The sequence below is a fragment of the Castor canadensis genome, chromosome 10 (genome assembly GCF_047511655.1).
Source record: "Castor canadensis chromosome 10, mCasCan1.hap1v2, whole genome shotgun sequence".
NCBI lineage: Eukaryota > Metazoa > Chordata > Mammalia > Rodentia > Castoridae > Castor > Castor canadensis.
Window position 1 is genome coordinate 117979734 of NC_133395.1, and position 7190 is coordinate 117986923.

A 7190-nucleotide genomic window follows, 5' to 3' on the forward strand; every position below is an offset into this window, starting at 1 on the left:
AGGCAAGAAAGGGTTTGTTCTGGAGAAGAAGGAAGACTGAAGCAGAGGCAATAGTCTGTGCAAAGCTTCTTGGGCAGGCAGGATACCTGAGTAAATGAAGAACCAAATACTACCAGTCTTCTCCCTGCTCCATTAATGAGTGCTGACCTTGGGTCTGGCCTAGACTTTGAGTTTTATAATCCTATGATGAAGTTTGTCAGGATCAGGATTTTTACATGAGGAAATCAATTTTAAGAGGTTCAATAATTTGTCCACAGACATACAGCTTGTACCTGGTGGTGTTGAAATTCAAATCCAGGCTTGTGTGATTCCAAAGAAGGATTTCTAAACTGCTTATTGATGTTATTTTTATAGAAACACCTCACTGCTTGCAAAGCCTTTCATAACCTGCATATATATCTGTCCCAGATTTAACATAAAAAATGACGTGAGAAGACCTGTTTCCTACAGGATAAACAGAAAGCAAAGAGAATTGCAATAATAATAATTCACATTAGCCAAAAGGTTAATCCATCAATAGATGAAGAGATAAAATGTGTACTCATACAATAGAATATTATTCAGGCTTAAAACAGAAGGAAATTCTGACACATACCAATTCATAGGTATATCTTGAGGACATTATGCTAAGTGAGATAAGTTGGTCACAAAAAGACAAGTACTGTGTGAACTGCACTTATATGAAGAACCTAGGGTAGCCAAATTCTGAAGACAGATGGCTGCTAGGAGCTGGGGGAGAAGGAAAAGGGAGTTGTTTAGTGGGTACTATATAGAATTTTAGTTTTTCAAGGTGAACAGGGATCTGCAGACTGGGTAGACAACAATGTGAATGTATTAGATGCTACTGGAATTGTACAATTTGAAATGGTTAAGATAGTAAATTTTATGTTATATGCATTTTACAACAGTTGAAATTGTTTTAAGAAAAGGAAAAAAGGGAAGAAAATAATCACCCATCATTTTATCTGAAGATAATCACCATTTTAAAAAATCAGTTATACATTATAACCTCCCATATTTATTCTATATACATCTTTATATAGAAATAAATCTTTATTTTTTCTACAAAATCGGATCTCATGATACATATAGCTTGGCAGCCTGTTTGTTTTCCCATATTTATTTCCAAGAGAGTAAATATATATTCACATCATTCTTAAAAATGACGTGGTAGGCCTCACTAATCAATACCAAGGTCTGTATCACGGCTTACAATTATAAATAGCATCATAATCAACACCCTTAGGCTGATACCCTCATCAGGTAAAGAAACTGTCAAAATATCCCTATTTGCAGACGACATGATCCTATACCTTAAAGACCCAAAAAACTCTACTCAGAAGCTTCTAGACATCATCAATAGCTATAGCAAAGTAGCAGGATATAAAATCAACATAGAAAAATCATTAGCATTTCTATACACTAACATTGAGCAAACGGAAAAAGAATGTATGAAAACAATTCCATTTACAATAGCCTCAAAAAAAATCAAATACCTAGGTGTAAACCTAACAAAAGATGTGAAAGACCTCTACAAGGAAAACTATACACTTCTGAAGAAAGAGATTGAGGAAGACTATAGAAAGTGGAGAGATCTCCCATGCTCATGGATTGGTAGAATCAACATAGTAAAAATGTCGATACTCCCCAAAGTAATCTACATGTTTAATGCAATTCCCATCAAAATTCCAGTGACATTCATTAAAGAGATTGAAAAATCTACCGTTAAATTTATATGGAAACACAAGAGGCCACGAATAGCCAAGGCAATACTCAGTCAAAAGAACAATGCAGGAGGTATCACAATACCTGACTTCAAACTATATTACAAAGCAATAACAATAAAAACAGCATGGTACTGGCACAAAAACAGACATGAAGACCAGTGGAACAGAATAGAGGATCCAGATATGAAGCCACACAACTATGAGCAACTTATCTTTGACAAAGGAGCTAAAAATATACGATGGAGAAATAGCAGCCTCTTCAACAAAAACTGCTGGGAAAACTGGTTAGCAGTCTGCAAAAAACTGAAACTAGATCCATGTATATCACCCTATACCAAGATTAACTCAAAATGGATCAAGGATCTTAATATCAGACCACAAACTCTTAAGTTGATACAAGAAAGAGTAGGAAATACTCTGGAGTTAGTAGGTATAGGTAAGAACTTTCTCAATGAAACCCCAGCAGCACAGCAACTAAGAGATAGCATAGATAAATGGGACCTCATAAAACTAAAAAGCTTCTGTTCATCAAAAGAAATGGTCTCTAAACTGAAGAGAACACCCACAGAGTGGGAGAAAATATTTGCCAATTATACATCAGACAAAGGACTGATAACCAGAATATACAGGGAACTTAAAAAACTAAATTCTCCCAAAACTAATGAACCAATAAAGAAATGGGCATGTGAACTAAACAGAACTTTCTCAAAAGAAGAAATTCAAATGGCCAGAAAACACATGAAAAAATGCTCACCATCTCTAGCAATAAAGGACATGCAAATTAAAACCACACTAAGATTCCACCTCACCCCTGTTAGAATAGCCATCATCAGCAACACCACCAACAACAGGTGTTGGCGAGGATGAGGGGAAAAAGGAACCCTCTTACACTGTTGGTGGGAATGTAGACTAGTACAACCACTCTGGAAAAAAATTTGGAGGCTACTTAAAAAGCTGGACATCGATCTACCATTTGATCCAGCAATACCACTCTTGGGGATATACCCAAAAGACTGTTACTCCAGAGGCACCTGCACATCCATGTTTATTGCGGCACTATTCACAATAGCCAAGTTATGGAAACAGCCAAGATGCCCCAGCACTGACGAATGGATTAAGAAAATGTGGTATCTATACACAATGGAATTTTATGCAGCCATGAAGAAGAACGAAATGTTATCATTCGCTGGTAAATGGATGGAATTGGAGAACATCATTCTGAGTGAGGTTAGCCTGGCTCAAAAGACCAAAAATCGTATGTTCTCCCTCATATGTGGACATTAGATCAAGGGCAAACACAACAAGGGGATTGGACTATGAGCACATGATAAAAGCGAGAGCACACAAGGGAGGGGTGAGGATAGGTAAGACACCTAAAAAACTAGCTAGCATTTGTTGCCCTTAATGCAGAGAAACTAAAGCAGATACCTTAAAGCAACTGAGGCCAATAGGAAAAGGGGACCAGGAACTAGAGAAAAGGTTAGATCAAAAAGAATTAACCTAGAAGGTAACACCCATGCACAGGAAATCAATGTGAGTCAATGCCCTGTATAGCTATCCTTATCTCAACCAGCAAAACCCCTTGTTCCTTCCTATTATTGCTTATACTCTCTCTACAACAAAATTAGAGATAAGGGCAAAATAGTTTCTGCTGGGTATTGAGGAGGGGAGCGGGAGGGGGTGGAGTGGGTGGTAAGGGAGGGGGTGGGGGCAGGGGGGAGAAATGAACCAAGCCTTGTATGCACATATGAATAATAAAAGAAAAATGGAAAAAAAAATGGTTAACAAGAAAAAAAAAAATCAACACCCTAAGGCTGATACCCTCATCAAATTCTTTCCTTTGGGCACTTTCCAAAATTAGAATTGCTGTTTTAAAGATTTTCAGCTTTAGAGAGCCTCCTAATACCATTGCCAAGTTGTCCTTCAAAAAAGATTGGGGCATATCAATCATTGTTTGTCTGTCTGGGACCTCACCCTTTTGTGTTTGATCTCAGCTCTACCACCATGTGCCAGTGATTGATCTTGGGCAAAGAAGCCTCAGTCATTCCAGGTGGATATGGAGGCCATATTGTGCTTTTCTGCATCCTTGTACAGAATCAGTAGCACACAGCAGGTGCTCCATGAAAACAGTGGATTACCATACTCCTCCTCACTCAAGGTGCCTATCTCCCCCATAAATAAGCAAGCTCTCTAGGAGCAGGAACACAGCATCTGACTCAGATGTGAACTAGTCAGGCTATTGGAGCAAGCAGTGAGTGAGGGCTTTTAGGAGGCATGAATTAGATGCGAGAGAAAAGTTTATTTCTGAAATCTGAGGGAAACAAACAGGAGGATAGACACCTCTGCCTTTCTCTCACTTGTTTCCAGGTGTGTAAACCTTTTGGTCTTGCTTCTAAACATTTTGTTGTTCAGAACAAAAGGTACCCAGCTGACCAAGCCAGCAAGTATCCCCATTGGGCACAGAGGGTCCACCGTAGGCACAGAAGGTCCCAAGCAACCTCATTGGGCCAGATACCCTGTGTCACTATAGTAATGGGAGTTTTTGGATCAATCTGAAATGAGCGACAGGCCCAGTGGGCATTCATGAGCCAGCCCTTTTCCTCTCATGATGAAGTGCAGGATCTAAGCAGACATGCAGTGTAAACCTACCTTGGAAGGTGCTCTAAGGATGGTGATACTGGTAGGGCCAGGGTTGTATGGTCCTAGGCTGTTCATGTAGCAACTCAGCAGCCTCACAAGGGAGCCATCCTTTCAATTAACTCTCTTTTTTCTTGATTTCATGGAGATTTTTCTCCCATAAGAAACTGTCCCAGACGCAGTCTTAGCAATGACAATGAAGAAGGGACTCATCTCTGCTCATCTAATGGGCTTGTTTTATTCTCACAGAGACTCAGAGACTTTTAGAGGTTAGTGTTTTGAGGACTTGGGAGGTCAGCATTTTTCACAAGTCCCCATGTTTGACAAATAGGGACACTGGGATCCAAAGAGAAGTTGTTTAGCTAAGGACAGATGATAATTAGCCTTGGACTTGAACTCTCTCTCCTCCCCCTCTTATCATTTTGGACCCTCTCAGGCATTGGGCCTAGTCTTTTCCTGCATTATATTCATTATTCCTGCCAACCACCCAGGAACTAGAACATTACCATGTTGAAACCGCCAAACTCTTTGTTGGACAGTAATGGGTAGAAAAGTTGCATTGAAGAAGAAAGGGGAGTAGCTTCTTCCACAGAAGTAAGCATATGGATCAATCTACATGGATAAAAACTATGGGGGGAGGGACTGAAAAGAAGTGGAAAGTAAGAGATGTGGTCAAAATGGCTGAACTGCTTGGAGATAGGAGACAGACTTGAACAGCTACTGTGTGAAGGAACTTTGGGAAAAAGGAAACATGTCTACAAAGAAGACACATGCCAGGCTGTGTTAGTGTAAATTCTCCTTGTCATTTGATAATGAGGAATATAGTAAAACATGTGCATTTCTGTTCAAGACTCTCAGGAGTCAAATTTGTGTGTATTTGTGTGTGTGTGTGTGTGTGTGTGTGTGTGTTTTATAGCTGTGTGCTACAACTGGCCTCAGGTGGCCCAGTTTTACTTGGGTTACAAGGTTGATAAAGTGCCTTCATTTTTGTCTTCTCATTTGACCTTCACATTACTAATCTGTAATAAAAACTCATCAGGCTTTAGTTTTGAATTGTTCTCCACTCCTCCTCTCCCCCCTACACGTACCAACACCACCACAAAGGAGAGACTAAATCACTGAGTTCACAGTTGGCAGAGATATAAGCGAAACTCATCTGCCGACTTTCAGGTCAATGTGTTCTTCTTTCCCTTCTTCCACCCCTCTCACTTTCTTCCTTCCTCTCTTCCTCCCTATTTTCTCTCTCAATATATTGATGTTAAAAATTAATCACAAGCATGAGACATTCGCCAACCTACCTCTAAGTTTTTGGTTGAAAAGTTTTTAGTCTCGGAGAGTCCAGAGCATTGTCTACTAGGAAGCGAGAAGGCTTGAGTGTGGTGTTCAAGCTTGTGGAGACTCCAGAGAACTGACGTTTTCAGTTTTCAGTGGAGAGGCTCATGAATGGCAGCTTGGATGATGGTGCATACATCTCAGTGCTTTGCCTCCCACAGGCAAAGAATTCAGACCACATGGGATTTGAGATCTCAAGTGGGTCAAGCAGGAATGTAACAGGATCCCATCTGGCAGGATTGGGGGCTGCAGCTTCACCTTGGATCACGTGTACACCCAGGCCAGAGAGAGTGGGTAACTGCAGTCTCTTAGGGCCCACATTCTTGCTTGCTTCCTTCTTCCTTCGGCTGCTAACAGAGCCCATTTGTGTGTAGTTTGGCTAAGAAAAATCCTGTTGCTTTCCAAGTGGATGCTTTGTTGTTTCTGTTACACAAACATCTGAAAAATAAGCATTTCCTATTCAGCATCGAGCCAAAATTGACTGCTGTCTCTATATAATAAAAGCAGCATGCTTTGCTCCTCTCTTCTAATTGGAAGACAGAAAGTCTCAACAGACTGAAAGAACGTGTTTATTGATCCAGCTTCATCCCAGAAACTGGACTGCACCACAGGGAATGAGCAGAGAGAAAGAGAGCTGGTTTTAAATACTTTGCAAGTGCTCCTTAGCAGTATTAATGAGCAGTAGACTGTGAGATGCATTAAGACCTCGCACGATGGAGTAAATGAAGGTGGAATGTACTGTTTTGTAATGACCTGAAATTTCCATGGAACTACTCATTGCCTGAGTTACCTGTCTTCTTGTGCTGATCTGGAAATAAGCTGGTTCCCCAAATGCAGAGATAATAGAGCTCTTATGAATGCAGGAACAAGCCCGGCATGCTTATAGGGGAAAAATAGAGATACTTCAACTGGGTCTCAAAAGAAGCAGTAGAGAGCAGGAATCTGGGCTAGCACAGCTGGTCAGAAGCCAGGAGGCTTTCTCCTGGCCCTGGGCGTGAGTCTGAATCACTTCTGCTTTTCCTGTCCCGCTCTCACTCTCACTCTGCTCAGCCTACCTACTCATTGTAGCAGAGTAGACTGGAAAATGGCTAGGCCTGGCCTTCAGGACACCCTCTGTGGCCAGTTGATCATTTCCAATTCCAGAATGAGCTTGCAGAGGCTCAAGAATATACTGCTAACAAGCACACAGAGCTGAAAGCCTTTGGCAAAAGCTACTGTTGTTCCACTTGGCAGCCTGGAAACCTACTTCTCCCCTGTATGCTGGTCTTGAGGTCCTGCCGGCTCCCCTTGCTGATAACAGCTGCCTTTTGATTTGCTGTGCCTGGTGCCATTAAGTCATTATACTTGCAGACAACCCCCCAGGGTGGTCCTTCCTCCAGCTGCAGACCAGTTGAAGCAAGATTGGTCCTTGCTACCATCCTGAACATGAGCAATCTTGAGTGAGCCACCTTAAAGAGTGTGCTCTCCTCTTCTGAAGCTGTCCTCGGCTCCTGA

At 41.2% G+C, this 7190-nt stretch overlaps 1 long non-coding RNA gene across 2 annotated transcripts in view; it reads right to left on the reverse strand.

Moving 5' to 3' along the window:
- LOC141411516 (uncharacterized) overlaps positions 1 to 6326 on the reverse strand; it is a 37827-nt gene extending 31501 nt beyond the window's left edge. For both annotated transcript variants that reach the window (XR_012436328.1, XR_012436329.1), the window contains exon 1: positions 5663 to 6326. This is a non-coding gene — a long non-coding RNA (uncharacterized lncRNA). The remainder of the gene's footprint in view (positions 1 to 5662) is intronic.
- Between the last annotated feature and the right edge of the window lie 864 nt (positions 6327 to 7190).